This window comes from Elgaria multicarinata, chromosome 5 (genome assembly GCF_023053635.1).
Source record: "Elgaria multicarinata webbii isolate HBS135686 ecotype San Diego chromosome 5, rElgMul1.1.pri, whole genome shotgun sequence".
In the NCBI taxonomy this organism is placed as follows: domain Eukaryota; kingdom Metazoa; phylum Chordata; class Lepidosauria; order Squamata; family Anguidae; genus Elgaria; species Elgaria multicarinata.
Genome location: NC_086175.1, coordinates 12980586 through 12999807, shown reverse-complemented (window position 1 = coordinate 12999807; position 19222 = coordinate 12980586).

The following is a 19222-nucleotide window of genomic DNA, read 5'->3' as shown; positions in this document are numbered from 1 at the left end:
TCAAATGTAGTTCCTGTTCAGAAGATACCTTAAACCACAGCTTTAACCACCGCGAATAAGGCTTTTTTGCCTTATTTATCGTGGTTAAAGCTATGGTTTCAATTGTCTTCTGAACAGGGCCATAATCTCAAATACTTTCAATAGTTAGCACTGTATTCTGTTTAAAATACAAATGAAAAATTAAATATATTTTATATAAAATATAATTTTTATATATTTTATTGATATATATTACATATATAAAATCCATGACAAATAATTGGAAATTCATCTTTTATTATGCTATTGTATTTTATCGTTATCAAGTTTTGTTTTATGAACTACCCAAAGTGCTTCAGCTATTGAATGTTAGAAATTTAATAAATAAATAAAAACAATCACAGAGGGAAAAAATAATCTCTATCATTACCAAAATCAGGGGCAAACTAAAACAAATGACAGAGAATTGCAATTAAAATCCTCTCCCAATAAGCTAGAAGTAGACTCCAGAGTCCAAAGTGTTCTAATTTACTTCTTTTCCCATCAACTAACTTTAATTGTATTGTCAGATCCAACAATTGCACTAAACATACCTAGATTGAGGGCATGTTTTTAATTTTTCCTTGCCCTCAAACATAGTCTTTGCTATTCGAGCAGCCAAATAGATGAATATCTATGTACAAGGAGTTTCAATTTGATATCTATTGCTGCACTCAAAATCAGATGTTTTCCAATTATTCTTTCTATAGTTAATAAACAAATGTACATAACCATAGCATATGCATGAGATGAGAACACAGAGAATCTCCAACATGCTAATGGGTAATTGGATTTTCTATTCACAAGTTGCTGATGTCCAATATTTTCTCACATAATCAGAAACTTAACAAAGATTCATACACATACCATACATATGGAATCTATTTCTTGATGACTGTCAGATTTTTGTCTATAAATTAAGAATCCATCTTATCAATGGATTTTATTGTTCTGCTTTTTAAATTATTACATTAATCTTATTTTAAAACCAATGTCCACAGGCAGATCAAAGTATACATCTAGCTCAATATTATTTACGCTGACCATCATCAGCTTTTTGGGGTCTCAGACAAAGGTACTTCCAATCACCTGATCCCTTTAACTGGAGATGCCAAGGTTTGAACTGGGACCTTCTGCATGTGCTCTAGCACTGGGCTATGGTGGTTCCCCTATTCACTTACGTCTTATTTTAAATTAAATATGCCAAATACATATTGATAAAACATATTAATAAAAACAATAAAAACAAATACATATTAATAAAAACAACTGAGAGAATCAGTTCACATCACTCATTTATGTTCATAATATTGACATTAGCCAGTATGAAATTGTTTTCATTATGATAATTTTTGCAGATTTTTTTTTACCCAGCATATGCCCAAATACATGAGGTAATGTTCTCCATGGTGTTCTTTCCTTTATAACTTGTCACATTATAGTATGTCTAATATCTACAAATCACAGACATCATGAGCTATCATCACAGTCATTCTTTCACCCCGTGGAACTTTGGTAATTCTAATTCTGTAAAGAGTGGATCCATTGATCTCTAAGATGAGTCACTAAATGCAATTCCCAGGATGGTTTGGAAAAACTTTGTTGAAAATACGTTTTTGCTTTACCTTTCCATCCTTCCAGATCCACAAGTGAGCCAATACAAGGAGCAAGAAGGATTTTGCATCAGATACACATGCATGGTGAAATGGGTTCTGTGTCCTGTGTAATACTCCCTTAACTTTGGTGGAAAGGATTTTAACGTGACCACATTGGGAACAATGTTAGTGCATCTATAAGGGGGCCTGGCCTGGGCCAGTTTTTAGGTGGATGAAGAAAAACATTCAGATAGCTAATTTATTTTCTTAAGTGGAAATCTTGTTCTGAAGGACAACATGTAGAATGTTATTTATGCACCAAACATGGAACCTCCACTTCGATCTTCTCATATTCAATCTTGCTTTTTGACTTACCAATACAATTTTTACTTTTACATCCCAAGCCTAACCATATTTCCATACAAGTTAACCTGGTTGATCTTAATGGGATTAATATACTTCCAAGTAAGCATGCATAGCATAGCAACCATATCCAACATGAAAAGTTCCCATCTGAATTACTATAAATATTTAAGTTGTATGAAAAGGAGCAATATTTATCATTTGGTTAGTTTGGAGTGTCTGCGTGTCACAGGAATCATTCTATTTGTGCTTGCTCTTACGCAGTTACCACATGCAGTTTTTAACTGTAATTGCTGCGCACTGCTATATTTGTCACCTCACTGAGACAAGTTTTGACAGGTTAAGCTCAAAAAAGCAATAAAATTAATTTAGAACTGAAAACAAGATTTGCTTTTGATTTTATCTGTTGCCATATACATCGTAGCTTTCTTCAGCTGTCAAATATGATCATGTTAGAAATGCAGGAACTCATGCATATTTACTTATAAGAAATCAAGGCTTACCGTGTTCAATGGGGCTGACTCCTGGGTATGCGTGCATGAGTCTTGCATGCTTATGCTTAGTTGTAAGTAGTAATCTCACACTGGCTAAAGTGTTTGGCTAAAGTGTTGGCAGTGCGAGTCAGGAGATCCTGAGTTGAAGTCCCCATTCGGCCATGGAAACCCACTGGGTGACTTTGGGCCAGTTACAGATTCTCAGCCCAGCCTACCTTACAGGGTTGTTGTTGCGAAGATAAAATTCAGAGGAGGATTATGTACACTGCCTTGGGTTCCTTGGAAGAAAAAAGGCAGGATATAAATGCAATAATAAATAAATCACTGTATAAAATGGGGCTTATTCCTAGGTGACTGTGCCTAAGACCACTGTCTTGAATAAATTGCAATGTTGGACCTTCCTATCTTCAGAAATAAACATTTCAGTTAACATAATCTCAATCATAATCTCAATCATAAACATAATCTCAATCATAAACATAAAAACTAGGCATGTGCTCCGCTCCGATTAGAAGCGCAGAAGCAGGAGCGAATTGGCCTGCTCTGCCTTGCCCAGAGGCGGAGTAGAAGCGGACCGCGGACCCCTAGAAGCAAGGTGAAGAGAAGCGGCCATTTTCGGAGCGCTCCGGTTTCCACGTTCCGCTTCTATCGCCATCTTGAAACATTTCGCCCATAGGATTGCATTGCAGAAAAGAAAGGGGGATAACTGTGTTGTTTTTGAAGCTATCTTTCTAAAAATTATTGTGCTTGGAGAGTCGTGGATGGGGGTCAATTTGAGACTACTCTCAGCTCTCTGCGTGGTGTGGGTCGCGCGCTAGAATTTTTTAAAAAACCAGCGGGAAATACCTTTTTCGAAGGGCTGAGGGGCAGAGTCAACTCCCGGTCATGATCACATGATCCCAAAGTGGGAGGAGGGGATAGGCAAAACGGGTAACTTGGGATTCTGGGAAACTTCTCTTTCTTAGTCTGAACTGACTTTTCCCAGTGTTTTTTAAAACAGTAGCCCCACCAAATGCACAAACACAACCTGTGAAATCATATACTAAGCCAATAATAAGAGACAGAAACACAGCACTGCTACCCACCCTAACTTTGGGGAACAACTGAAAAGATGTGGTGCAAGGGGATGAGCTCCCCTAGGGCATCCCATGTGGACGTGCCCCCACTCTCTCCTGTACTTGGAGGGCCATTAGAGCCTTCCAAAGAGAGTAACCCGGTGGAGCAATGCCTATCATGAGTTGAAGTGAGAGTTCCACTTTTCAGAGCTCTCGTGCTGGAGCAATGGCTTTCATGAGTTGAACTGACAGCCTTGCTTCTTAAAAGACTGGTGGACCAGTCAAATTGGCAGCTGCTGCTTCCCCTTCCCCTGGGCACGTCCCCCTATTGCTGGTAAAAGACAGATATAGCCTTTTTTAAAAAGTTCTTCTTGTTGTTTATTCAGCAACACTGCTGCTTTTAATTCCACCCCTCCTTTGTTTATTTATTTATTTATTCCATTTTATATGCATTACTGGCTTATCCTTGGCTCGCTTCCTTATGCCCCCAGAAATGTCTGCTGCCTGCCTGCCTGCCTTCCCTCTCTCCTCCCCTGCCCGCCTTGCAGGGATGTTGTGTGTGTCTGGCTTTGACTCAGGGGAGAAGTCCTTCCTGCGCTCACTTGGAGTTTTGGAAGTTCCAAATCCATTTTTCAAGTGTGGAAGAAGATTCATATAGGTTTATCTCTACTCCCCAATTCATGGCATGTTGGGATTTCCTTTGAAATGGCCCCATTGAGATGTCTGCAGGTTTAAGCCCCGCCAAAAAACAGGGGATGATGGGACTGCCTTGAGTCTGGGCGTGCGTGTGTATCCCTGGATAAGCTATCATGGTGGCGAGTTTGAGATTTCTAACGTGCTAATTGACGGAGCTATCGAAAGGGGTGTGAATGGGGTGTTGGATTTTCATAAATTCCCCAAAAGTCAGGGGATGATGCGACTGCCTTGAGTCTTGGCGTGCATCTGTATCCCTGGATAAGCTATCATGGTGGCGAGCCCAGAGAGCTTCAGCTATGAGGCGGTATATAACTGCACTAAATAAACAAATAAATAAATAAATAAATCTCTGGCCCAGATACCTTCACTTCTTCATGTAGTACTTTATCCCTAGTGCATGAATATTGAACCTCTTTCAACCTGAGAGCCAATTCAATTTCAGAGGAGTTCTCAGGGCCTGCATTCTCATGGTGGGCAGGGCTGAAAGCAAAAGGAAGCTTGGCCAAAATACTAAGATTAGCATATTTTAGCTTAAAGCTCTTACCGCCCATAACGAACAAGAAGTGCAAAGAGAAAGCATTTTTGCTCAGCAAGGAGTTTTGTTGCCCTACAGAGTGAGGTGTGTGTGTGTCATATGGTTTTATGACAAAGGGAGTGGAAGATGTGAGAGAAGAAGAGACGGCTGAGCAGCCATTTAGCTGTACTTGTTTAAAAAATAGTAATCACAGGGGCTTCCTGCAGTATCTACCTGAGAAATTTAAAAACAGTCCAAAGAGCCTCAGTACTCCCTTGCTGTTTTCCCAGCTCTGCTGCTCCATAGAAGTCAAAGAAAGGAGAAGTTGAAGTGGCCATGCAACAGGAAATATATACGAGCAATGGTGGAAGGTGGGACATCTCCAAAATACCATCCCTGCCTCATGGAACACTTTTCCCCCACCCAGATCCTCAGTTTCACATTCTTCTGTCCAGATGGGCAGTGTTTTGCTATTCCATTCTCCCCACCAACATTGGATGAGAAAAAATCTGAAGAAGTTCAGAGAAAACATAGTGGAGCAATGACTTAATGCTACCCTAAATGGCTTAGGACCTCGATACTTGAGGGAGCACCTCTCCTTATATATGCCTGCCCGAGACTTGAGATCTGTTGGAGGAGCCCTTCTCCGCATCCCACCAACACAACACATTCGCTATGATGGGAAAAGGGAAAGAGCTTTCTCTGTGGTGGCACCCCGACTGTGGAATGCCCTCCCCTTGGAGGCCCGACTGGCGCCAACGCTCATTTTATTCCAGCGCCAAATGAAATCATGGCTTTTTAACAAAGCTTTTAATGGTTGAATTCACTAGGCACATTGTTTTAACTGTTTTAAGAGTTTTACTGCTTTTAAGTTATATATCATTCTAACTTGGTTTTATATATATATATATATATATAATTTTAACTTGGTTAATTTGTTTTTAGCTGTGTATATTTACTGTTTTATACTGTATGCTTTTATCTGTACTCCGCCCTGAGATCTTATTGATATAGGGTGGGATATAAATGTTTTAAATAAATAAATACCGTGTAAAAATTGAGTGAACAAATCATGGCTCTTCCAGAGTAACCCCTCTGGTGTAAAAGCAGCATCTGTTTTGTAAACAGTGGATAGCCGCCCCCGGAAACTACTAATTTGGAGTCAGATGTCTTTCAGTTTAATGCATTTTAATCATCTATCAATAAGCTCCATTGTTGCAAAAGTTTGCTCGTTTCCCTGGTGTACTCAGTCAATTCAGCACACAAGAGGGGAGACAGAGACGAGGTATGGGTCCAAACAACTTTATTCTGCAGAATAAGGAGACACAGGAGCTATTGAAGCAAAGCAATGTCTCTCTGAGTAGCCAGTCAGTGAACTATTTATACATTATCTTCGGGTGGATGCAGGCGCATGTGCCTGACTAACAGAAGATTCTAGCTAGAAAGGAAAAGTACCGGTAAACAACCAATGCCTTTTGGGCAAGCACTCAGTCATGAGCGGTCTCACTCTGGCTATCTAAGCATGATTCAGCTCCACATCCGTATAACTGCTGTACTTCCTGATAAGGTTATGCTGCGAACAAACATGTGGTATCTCTTGTTCACTCGGCTAAGCAAATTTTCTTAACACCATCACACCTGGGGGGAAAATGCTGGCTACTGTGGTTTCTCTGCTTCTGGTCTCCTTGCTCAGATACTTCCTGTTGATAAACAGGAAGTAAACAATGAGCATGAGGCCCATTCAGTCGGGCGTTGTAATCATGCTGCTTCTCCCACACATAGCAGGAGAGAGCAGCAACCAGACCTTTTCGGGGGGGAGAGGTTGTGGCACAAGGAAGGCCAGAAGTGGCAGAAGGTGCTCGAGAGGCAGACAACGTCATGTGAGGGACCTGCAAAAAATCCATGAGTGCCCAGTAACAAGCATGCAATAAAAAGCTCATCAGATGGAGCTCAATATATAAATATTTACATTTCCGGCAGCCATCAATCATTAATGACCAATGAAGCCGAAAGTAGAGGAAAAATAACAATGAAGACTGTAACAGCCCTCCAGGACTCACCAGGCCAAGTTATATTCCTTCTGTTGCTGAAGACTCCCACCTAGAGAGGCAGCAAGCAGATGAGCCTGTGCAAAGAGTTAAAAGAGTGCTCTGTTTGGGAAGGGCTAGTGCTGATTAGGGCATTCCGGTCCAACTGTGGGGGAATGAAGTCTCAGCGGCAACAATTGGGTCTCATCAAGGTGCTGCTATAAAGTTCAGGGAAGGAGTAGGTAGAGTGGGGAGCTGGTGAGAGTGGCCTGCAAGAAGGAAGACAGACCCTCTCTGCCTAGGTGGATGCTGGAGAAGCACCTTACCTGTAGCCACTCCCTAAGGCTTCTTTTGTGGGGAGACTTGGAAATTCCCAGCTGGCAACCTCAGGAAGGCCTCAGGCATATTCAAGCCTCGGGTGAGCATCTTTCTCTGAGGCACTTGGAGAACCCAACCTGCTGTTTGAACAACTACCTGTGAAGGAAAACTAGGAACAGTTACCAAATGAAAGGGCAGTACTTAAAAGGGGGTGCCTTGGACATTTTTGTAATTTAAAGTCAGAAAGGAAGGGAAGAAGGCATAATTCCTTGCCCTAACTGGTAAGTCTATATACTTGCTTTACCTTAGTGCTGTAACTGGAGACAAAGACTTACGAACAAAAGCAGGCTGCATTTGTTGGTGAATTCTTGTGATTATGGAGGCTGTGGAAGAAGGTGGGTTCAATATACTCCTTCCAGAGGAGCTGTGCACACAGAATTTTTGAAAAATGGAAAGTGGCGTGAGAGGTGAAGATGAGGCTGAATATGGAAGGACAGACAGAATCAGGTTTGTCTGAGGACAGAGCATGTGAATTGACGCAGGTATAAAGAAAAAGGCGAAGTATTGGTTAAAGCTCAAATCAAGCAACACTTACGAACAGCCATGTGGTGAGAGCAAATAGTCCATCTAATCCATCATCGTGTTTCCCATAAAATCAATAGCCCTCTGCCTTTGTTGTTCCCTAGCAACAGGTATCTAGATGCATTTTCATGCTGCTGAGTGTGTATTGGACTACAACTGAAATATCCAAGCTTCAAAACAGGAGATTTCAGAAGGCTGATATATGCACTGGACTAAGCAGTGTAGGCTTTAAAAGAAATATATAGATGTTTCAGATTTAGTTATTGAGTTTTAAAAAAATATTCCACCATTATAAGCCTCCAGATAGAGAGTATGGAGGGCTGGGATCAGGAAAGATGACCCCACTCACCCTGTATTGCCTTATGAAACACCTAAGCCTTACTGAGTTGCTGTCCAACAGGTTGAGGGAGGCTTGTTTAACTCATTCTGCCAATTACTGATGTAAGCAACAAACAGGTGTGGATTAACTCACAGGAGGACATCTCTAGAAATACAGTAAGGCTCAGGTGCTGTATAAGGCAATACAGGATGAGGCAGTGCATTATATTTGCAGGTTCCAGGAAATTCTCACTCCCCAACTGGAGGTTGGCCTGAAAGCCCAAATGAAAGTGTGGGTGCATGGAGAGTATATTGTAAGCACAATTTTTGCCGTTGCACAATGTCATCACCAATCCCAGGGCATGTCTGCTAGTTTCTGATTTCCAATCAACTTTAGCTTCCAGTTTCCTGGTTTTAAGCTGGCAGGATTTTTTATTTTTTTAGCACCAAATATACAATTTGGGGCTTGTTCCTTCTGGCTCTTGTGTATTCTGCTATTTGTCTTGGCAATGAGTTGCAGTAGAAACTTAGTCCGTTCAACCCTTACGCTGCTGTCCTCAGCATATTTATTTTGAACCAGACTTCTGTGCCTGTGCACACACAAACACCACGGATGACTGGGAACTGCTTCCCTGTAGTACAATCATGAGAAGTGTATAGCACAGTAAGTATACAGTCACAATATGTTTGTGGGCATTGCAACCACGTTGGTTGGGTGAATTATGTAAGCATTTCCCATTTGTCATGTTCCCTGCTGCTGGATGTTTTCTGCTCAGTTATGCCTGCCCTTCGTGGTTGTGTCCTACCAAAAGGGAAGAGACACCTATGCAGCCTTGAAGTGAAATCGGTAGATTTTTCTTCCAATTAAACGCATTTACAGTCAGAACTCGATCCTAAAAGCTTCCCTTGTCTCATGTGATTTAACAGTTCATTCATAAATAGCACATTTAAAAACAGAGTTTTAATTCACTTTTAATTATCCCAATGGAACATTAATCAGCACTGATGGCCCTGCTGCAAACAATTTATGCATGCCATCTATATCTGCCAATTTGTTTAGGATGTCTTGCCAAACAACAAATAGTCTGTGTTAGTCAGGAGGAACTGTTAATAGCCTCAAACTATCACCTGCATGAGATAACTGATTAACTTATGTAATTATCTGAAAAGTTTAAATTAGCTGAAATAACTGACAGCTTGTTTCTCCAGGACTGTCAACCAATTAACGTGTTTTTAGTTGATTATTTGGCTTTTAACTGATTATTAATAATTCAAATTAAAGTGAATATTACAAAACCTCAGTATGTGCCTTTTTGAAATACCTCAAAGAACTATTAGAAATGTACAATTTAATACACAGATGCTTCCACAGATTAAAAATTAGGACTACCTTTCAGTACTACACCACAACCAACATAGCCTCCCCTATAAAATGTTCTCATGAGCCCTTTGAATGGGCTGCTAAAAACAGTTGCTGTAATATTACTGAAGCTAAGCAGATTTAGTGTCTTGGTCCAGTACCGGGAGCCCTCAGAATCTGAAGCCTCAGTGACAGTGACTCTGGGAGGGCACCAGAACCAGTCACTGGTCCTTCCAAAGTGGGACTACTGCCTTGGATTCCATGTCTTTTCTATGCTGACCCCCCAGGAGGTCTTACTCTGAGGTAACCTCAGACTCCTAGTGAACAGGGAGACATAGAGGAGCAGTCACCAATTGGCTCCTTCATTCACCAGAAGAAGCTAAAACCCACAGGAAAAGGCTACTGGCTCTTTAACAGCTAGATGAAATAGCTGAGGGAGTGGAGTTTTCAGGAAGACTCTCCTGGTCTGACGATGAGCTCCATCACACCAGCGTTTTATTGCACACTCGCCATGCTTGGTATGCAGTTTTGCATCTTGGTACTCAGATGGCATCATCCCTGTCCTGCACTCATTTTGCCTCTTCCTCTCCAGATGAAACCGCAGATGAAAACCGGATAAAAAAAGGTCGGTGTGATGGAGCCTGCCTGTTGCTTCCCAGATGCTGGTGAAGTAATTTGTTCATTTTCTAGCTCTATGATTGCTGACCAAGGTCCTGAAACTAAACCTAATTCCAGACACGATGCAGCCACTTCAAACACATTGTGCCTCTTTGCCTGAGCCATTGCCCAGGACTGATGACAGGTCCCCTGATGCAGTACAACAAGAGCTCTTTAGTGCTGTTGATGCATTGCTTTTCGTAACTGGCTGGAAAGTGAATTAAAATGAAGCGCTTAATATAGCACAATATTATCCAGCAAAGGATAATTTGGCTAAGATCTTTCTATAATGTTTACTCACAGCTACATCCCATTCAGCAACAACCCTTTTTCAGTGTAAATGGCAAGTTTCCTATTTGTAAGTTCTGCCTATTTTATTGCTTCCTGTGTAACACAGCTGTGGAATCAGTGATTAATAACCTCTTAATTGGCCGGTGTCAGTTTCTGTGTCTGCAGTGGGATGGGGGGGGGGACTTTACAAAGCAATCCTCCTATGCATCAGTTATTCCAGAAGGAGGGTGATATGCTCCCTCTACACACGTGGGTTGGCAGAAAGTAGATCTCCAGATACTTTAGACTTCAACTCCCAGCATTCATGATCACTGGCCATGCTGGCAAAGGCTCCTGGAAGCTGAAGTCCCAAGCATCTGAAGATCTATCTACTGCCTATCCCTGCTCTACAAAAGTGGAATGGCCACTATATCCTATACTTACCCAGGGAAACACACACTCCTCAAAGAATCCCAAAATGGTGGAAAACAACAGACATGCCCAGAACTTCCATGGAAACAACATCACCATCAGCAGCAGAGCAGTTAACTACACCCACCTGCTATGTAGACATAGAGGAAGCCAGTTTGTGTAAGCCATGCCAGGGACATGTCTGTCATGGCACCATGCCTCCAACATGAAAGAAACAGAGAAGCAGTCAATGTATAGATGTGTAACCAAGGGGACTCTGTGGTGCAATCTGCAAAGCTGGCACAAATACATTCCAAGGATTGATGGTTCAGATCCTCCTAAGGACAAAACATTTTCCCCTTGCGCAAAGACATACAACCAGGCAGCAACAGCAAGCAAAGGAACACCCTTTGTGCAATCCACAAAGTAGGCACAAATACAAGCACTGCCTTGCGAGGGGAAAACATTTTACCTGACTATAGAATTGGATGCTAATTTCAGGGGCACAAAGGCAGTATAAAAGTAGCTTGTGCTTTTCTCTGAGTATTTTTTTATTAATCAAATGTTCCAAAATGGATATATTATGTAAGATTCAGCTCTAAACCTTGCTTGATCCTCAGGTATAATGTTACAAGTTCTACAGGCCCAAACTTCTGTTTGAGTGAGAAATATTTCTCATACAATTTAGAAATAATATTTATTAAAATAAATGGCCTCTAATTGTTCGGCCACATTCTGTAATACTTCTGGTAAAGATGGATAAGAATATAAGTGGTACATCCATATGGGGTTTACTATAAAAGCCGATAGCATCACAATGTTTAAATATTAAAGAACACCACAATTCCAGGTGGTTTTTCAATAATTCAAGATGAAAACCATCTTTACCGGAAGCTTTATTTTTGACCAGAGTACCAACCAAACTTTCTACCTCTTTGTCAGTTATAGAATCAGGCCATGAAACAACTGTCTTGATTTCAAGACCATTAATATGAACTTCAGAGAGTCTGAACTACACAATTGAATATGAAGCTGCATTATACTGAAACAGTGATCTCATTCAGTATAATGCGGCTTCATAACGTTCAAGGGCCAGCTTTATTTATTTATTTATTACATACATACATACACATACTTCTTTATTGCGATCCATAGATCCATGAAAAAACAAGAATCAAACATGAAATCATACAGTTATTACATGTTTATACTACCCAATAGCCGAAGCTCTCTGGGCAGTTCACAAAAATTAAAACCATAATAAAACAACCAACAGGTTAAAAACACAAATACAAAATACAACCAGGATAAAACTATGCAGCAAAAATTGATATAAGATTAAAATACAGAGTTAGAACAGTAAAATTTAAATTTAAGTTAAAATTAAGTGTTAAAATACTGAGAGAATAAAAAGATCTTCAACTGGAGACGAAAGGAGTACAGTGTAGGCGCCAGGTGGACCTCTCTGGGGAGCTCATTCCACAGCCAGGGTGCCAGAGCGAAGAAAGCCCTCCTTCTAGTAGCCACCTGCCTCACTTCCTTTGGCAGGGGCTCACGGAGAAGGGCCCCTGTAGATGATCTTAAGGTCCAGGCAGGTATATATGAGAGGCGGCGTTCCTTCAAATAACCTGGCCCCAAACCGTTTAGGGCTTTGAATGTCAATACCAGCACTTTGAATTGGGCCCGGACCTGGACTGGCAGCCAATGAAGTTGTAAAAGGACTGGCACGATGTGGTCTCGCCGGCCAGTCCCTGTTAGTAAACGGGCTGCCCTGTTTTCTACCAGCTGGCACTAGGCATCCAGAAGCTCTGTTTCTTTGGATGGGGGAGTAAGTCTAGATCGGAAAATTCTGCTTCACAATGGCTCACCTCCTCCAACCACATCTACAGCTTCATGCAATATGCCAGGCACTGTCAGGCTCAAGCCAAGAGCCCCCTGGATCAGATCACAGAGGGCCAATCTGGTGTCATCCCCTGATAAGAATCCCCAGGATGTGCTCCTTACCTCAGTCTGGTCAATTTGTTGGTAACGGACGTTACCAGGTCCTCCCTCTATGTCACTAGACTATTAGCTTTCTGCCTGCCTGTATGCCACCTGCCTGGCCACTATGAGGCTTGTAAGCTCTTTGGATCTTGAAATTGGCAATGCCTGATCCCGTTCCATTTTAGCCAGCTGGGCAATCCAAATCTAGCAATATGCTTATTGCTTGAATTTCTCTGACAATGTGATCCATGATATCATCCAGAGCAAACAATGGCCTTAAAACTGATTTGCTTTGTTATGAAGCTCATCATTATATACTCGCTGTTTACTTTTCATATTTGTGCCCCGATACCAAAAAAACATGCATTTGCAACAGTTAACATGCACACTCGGCAGCACATTGCGGTGATTCACAGCTGCAATATTGTTTTATTTTCTGTTTTATCGCTTATATTGTTTGTGCATACATATGTATATTTCATTCTCATAAGACCGTCATTTAAATGTAAAATTGTGCACTTTATTTATGTATTTACTCAAAACTGTGGAGCAATTAAAGATTTTAAAAAAGAGACGGAAAAGTTGTAAATCTTGCTTTATGTTTGGGCTGTATTAAACTTAATTTGCCAGGAAGCTACATCCCATGTTTACAAAGTATTTGTCTTTACATTTTCTAACAGATGGAACACAAGCATTTCAATGTTTCTACTAAACAGCAAATGGCACGGCAGCATAAACACAATATTGCAAGAGGTTGGTCTTACATTATTAACATTTTTACAACCTGGCAAATAGTTTGCACATTTAATGTCTTCTTATTTTTAGACCAGCACCAACTGCCACTGTGTTTCAACATATTGGCAGAGGGCATTATAGACATGTTAAATACCAGAACTTGCTTTCCAGATGTGGGGACTAACTTAAACCCCAACCTGGAACATGGGACATTGTTGTTGTTGTTCTGTGTCTCTTTCTTTGACCATTTTGCTTCTCTTATTACACACACACACCATCTCACAGGAGATAAGATTTTTTTTTTAAAAAAATTAAAGAATATATATTTTGTAGAGGGGGGAATTAAATGTGATTAAGGACACAATCCAACAAGTTTAGATAGGGGGGAAAGTACTGCAACTCCCATCATTCTCCAGTCAGCCCAAATGAGTAGGGAATGCTGAGAGTCATAGCATTTTTATTTTATTTTTTGGTCTAAATGTGCATATGGTTTCAGCCTTAAAAGCTGAATTCTGTTCCACTTTTATTTCCAATATTAACTCAACCTCTACTCTTGTAGTTTTCCCTGGTACTTTTCATCCATGTTTGTCCAGATTTCAAAAATGTCAACTCCCAGTATGGAATAAAAAAGACATGAAAATAGAAGCTTCCTAGCATTTCTGCAAAACAGCAATTACAAGAGAGAGCAGACCTCTTCCCCTTCAACTCATAATACATTGCATCACTTCCACATGACATGACCATCCTCAGTTCCTGATGTACAACCACATATCATTTCTAATAGTGTTTGTTCCTTATTTATTTATTCCCAACAAAATTTAGACTACTGTTCAGCCAAAAGTTTCCATTTCTCCAAGGGTGAACCTATCTCAACAGTTGTTGAATGAAATGCTTTTCATTCTGCAAACAAATATACAATTAACTGGGAGTGATCGACTTTGAAAACAATGGGACTTTCTTCAGAGGATGGCAACAAGGGAGAGAGCCTTCTCGGTGGTGGCCCCCAAATTATGGAATGATCTCCACGACAAGGCCCACCTGGCACCAACATTGTTATCTTTTCAGCACCACATCCAAACTGCCCTCTTCTCTCAGGCATTTGGCAGCAAATAATGAGTTTTTAATCAGGTTGATGGTTTAAAAATGGTTTTAGATATATACTCGTGGTGTGTGTGTTGTCTGTTTATGTGTAAATGGTTTCCCACTTTGTATAATGTATTTTTAATGGCTTTTCATTTTTGTGAACCACCCAGACAGTTTCAGCCATGGGGCAGTATAGAAACCTAATGAATTAAATAAAATGAAATATGCATAAGGTTGCACTGTCATCTTTGTGTTTAAGAAACTGAAGAATGGTGCATTTGAATGTAGAACTGTGTCTGTAGAGTATTAAGAAATATTTTACTGATGAAGATATTTTACTATTTATTTCATCAATTTAATTTCTACCACACCTTTCTACCAGGAAGTTTAAGGCAGCTAACAACAAAAGACAAAGTTTCAGATTAAAAACTTAGTTCAAGCAACCAGAAAATACATACATTAAAATAAAGTCATAATGCAAGAATAAAAATGGCAGCCAACCCAACAGATCAGCTTACATACCAATGGCCTGCTTGCATAAAACATCTTTGTCTGCCGGCTGAAGAACAGAGAGGTAGCCAAGCTAACATTTCTTGGCAGGGAGTTTCAAAAGCTGAAACTGAGAAAGTAGGCATAATTTGTTTAAATTTATGCTTCGGAATATTGACCAAGATCCAAAGGGCTACTTTGGGCACGCGCAAGGACTTGTACAAATCTTGCGATATTTGGCTACCTTTAAACAGCAGAGCCCTTATGTAATCTCTCAAGCTGCTTTTCCTCTCCATTTTCAAATCAAGCAATTGGGTTTACAGGGTGAAGTGGGAGAAAAGAGGGGTGCTGTTTGTGAAATTAACACCCAGATCAATAATCTTGTTACTGGTTTTTTATCAGGTTTCTGTACATAGGGCAATCAGTGTTGGTTGCCTTAAAGGAATAGCTGGACTTGATAAAGTAGTGATGATAACACACGATGCTCTGGTGATAAGTCTGTCTTGGAGCTATGAAATCTAGGTGATGGGCAGAATAAAGGATGACTTATCTGGTAGGGTGACCCTATGAAAAGGAGGACAGGGCTCCTGCATCTTTAACAGTTGCATAGAAAAGGGAATTTCAGCAGGTGTCATTTGTATATATGGAGAACCTGGTGAAATTTCCTCTTCATCACCACAGTTAAAGCTGCAGGTGCCCTGCCCTCTTTTAAATCTGGTCACTCTAGTATAATTCCTGAATTTCACCAGGTTCTCCATATATACAAATGACCTGCTGAAATTTCCTTTTCTATGCAACTGTTAAAGATACAGGAGCCCAGTCCTTCTTTTCATAGGGTCACCCTAATATAGCAAAATGCCAATATGTCTCCCATGGCCTCCTTCGAAAGGAAACCAAACCCAAGTAAGCACTGCACTCAGAGAAGTGGAGTGAACACAACAATATTAACAGCAAACTCATTCTCAGAGTGTGGATCCTTATGTAATTGAAACGGCATCATCCAAACACAAGAGGGAGATATAAGCAAGCTCAAGGAAATCTCAAAGTTTGCAGAAATACCAAACATTTTGGGGGTGGGTGGGAAACCCTAAGTAGGAAATCCAAAAGATCCCAATGATGACAGCCCAAAGGACCACCCCAAAATGTTGACTGAACCGGAGGTGGTATGCGGCTGGAAAGAGGAATAGAATAGAGTATCCTGGAAAAGTGTATATCTGTCTGGTAGGAACCATCAACAGAAGCACTGCAACATTTTGTTGCAGCTCCCACTTGTAAAAGTGTGTAAAAGTGATTTACACATTCTTAGTAATCCTTATAAAGAGCTTGCAAGGTAGGACAGTGTAATCATCTCCACATTGTAGATATCCAGATTTGATGATTAGTCACATACATTTCTTACATTTGCTTCTAAGACCTTGGGGAGGGTCACTGAAAGTGTTTCCCCCCCCCCATCACTTGATAAGTCTCAGGTGCTATATAGAAGTGATGATGATGCATTTTACTTTGTCTCATTGCAAGATGAAAATTTTATTACATTAAACCCATGTTATGTATCTCTGTTTATGTACACGCCGTCCTTGCTCTAAGATGCATACAATTAATTTTGTTTCCATCTTTTACTTTACTGGGAGGTGGGGGTAGAATATTATATCATTTGTCAAAGTTGAGAGGAAGCTTAGTTTATACTTGGGTTGATATTAAACTGCAGAAAATTATTCTTGCATTAGCCGTTTAAAGCATATCTTGAATTCTAAATACAAAGAGGATTTATATCCAAACACTATACTTTCCCTTTATATTTATGCAGCAATTTTCTTGGCATAACAGCAATATCCATCTGTCATAAGCTATGCCATTACATCAGCTGTGTACTGTAAGAGTTTCATTTTATCCCTGCTCTGCATATTGAGGCATTTGTTAGCACACACCGTATCATAGTCATTAAAATTACTCGCTGAAAAGGAAAGCACAGAAAAAACAGAGACTCTTCCGTAGATATTGAATTGCAAAAGGGTGTGATATAAATGTTCTTAGAAGAACATTTGTGTGATTTATTTAATCCTCAAAAATATAAACTACACTCAGCAATACCGCTCAACCATGCCTTCCAAAGATCAACCCAGTCCAGCATTCTGTCAAACAGAGGTCACCCAAATGCTTCTAGGGGGCGCTTTGTTTTCTGCCCTGACATTGAGAAGCACACCCCCTCTCTGGCTAGCAGGGCATATTACTGCCAATCATGCCAACCTCTTATGAATTTGTCTAATCTACCTTTTAAAGCTGCCTGCGCAGGTGGCCACAGCCACAACCTGTGGCAGCGAATTATATGAATGATTTGTGTGAAGGAGTACTTTTTTTTTTTGTCTGTCTGAAATCAACTACTTGTCAAGTTTATAGGGTGGCCCCAAGTTCTAGTAACCCTATTCTTAGGCAACGATAGAATGGCAGATAGATAGGTAGGTACATAGGTATGTAGATAGATAGGTGGTGGGGTTGCTTAATATGTTGTTATAGGCTGAAATAATATAACATGCATGCAACCACTAGAGTTTGTTTTGCTTCTTGTTCAGCGACTTCCATGTTGAACCACCAAATACCAGATCACTTGGTCCAAGTTCAGGAGGTCAGCAGAGAAGAGACAACTGAGAGAGGAATCACTTTGGTGCTTGCCCTGCCCTGGATAGCAGCCAGTGCCTGACACAAAGATAGGCCCAAGAAGCAGCGGGCTCTGTGTGTCCTTTCCTGCAGCCATCAAATCCACTCACTCATTCAATCACTACCCACATGCATACATACTGTCTTGATTTATGAGTTCTGATTAACAGGTCCCAATCAAACCAGATTTGTGGGTGCTGAAGTGCGACAAATCACAAACGGATCGGTTTACCAGTTTATTTTGTACACGAAGATGATATATGGAGGCAGAAAGAATATACAAAGAAAAGTTCACATTTCTTCAGTTGACAAACCTCCTTTGCCAGAAGCTGGTTGTATAACTGGGTCCACAAGATATATGAGACGCTCTCCCAGGACCGACAAAAGTTCTTCAAGCTGGCAGTGCTATTCCTCCTGGAGCGAGACCAAATTGGCTCATGTTGTTCTCCATCTTATATAGCTCTCTCACATATTCTTGAAGGTTCTCAAAGCATCCCAGTCTGGGAAATTAACTGCCTTTCCTGTGTGTGAGAGAGACCCCAACATTCAAGTTTAGGAGTGAGAGCCTCCCAGCTCATGGGTGAGATAAGAGACTACTATATCAGAGAGGTGAGGTTACCAGGCATATGTACAGTTGTTGAGATATGGATTCCTGCAATGAGCAGGGGGTTGGACTTGATGGCCTTATAGACCCCTTCCAACTCTACTATTCTATGATTCTAGCTGCACTTTCTTGGTACCAATTAAAAGTATATGAAAAGCCCACTATAAAAGTTGCCCATCAGGGTGCTTACCTTTGTTAGCTAAAGTCTACTAAAATCTGCTCATTATGTTAAGCTACACAGGTCTCTATGCTCTTAGCACACTGTATTGGACACAACTGTGGGAGCTCACTGGTACTCCTCACCAGCTCTTCCGGTATCAAATCCAATAAACACACACACACATACACACACACACACACACACACAAAGAGATGGTGCTCCAGGCAAACACTTGAGAAGCTTGTCTGGCAAGTTCGCTTTTGATAACTTCACAACAACTGTATTGTAGCCACTTTATAGATACTCCTGCAATATTATAGTTCCCTGCAGTCTCCTTAAGGAATACAGGAGAAAAGGCAGTTAGGAAATAGAGAGCTAGAAAGGGGGTTGAAAAATGTGCTGTCAAAGGGCACAATCCTATGCAGCTTTAAACAGAAAAAAGTCCTAAAACTCCCAGCATTTTTTTCTGTCTAAACATGCATAGGATTGTACCATAAAGATGTTTCTTGTTAGACAACCTTCAAAAGAGATACAGCAACCATATTTCAGTGATATCAGCATCTATTAAATTGCATGTTTTTTCTTCAACGTTTTCCTTCCCCTCCACATAGGAAATTCCTCTAGTCTAGAACATTAGAGGGCACTCAACAATGATTGTAGATTGACAGAAAGTCAAAAAGAGGGATGCTATTTTTCCTATTTAAGTGTGACACACAAGAGTATCATAAAACAACTGATTGGGTAGTCTAGTACTTATATTAAAAGAGGTTGCAGACCAGGCCCTAGAACTGATGGTGAATACAAGCCTGGGCCAAATCGACATGGAAACATCTGG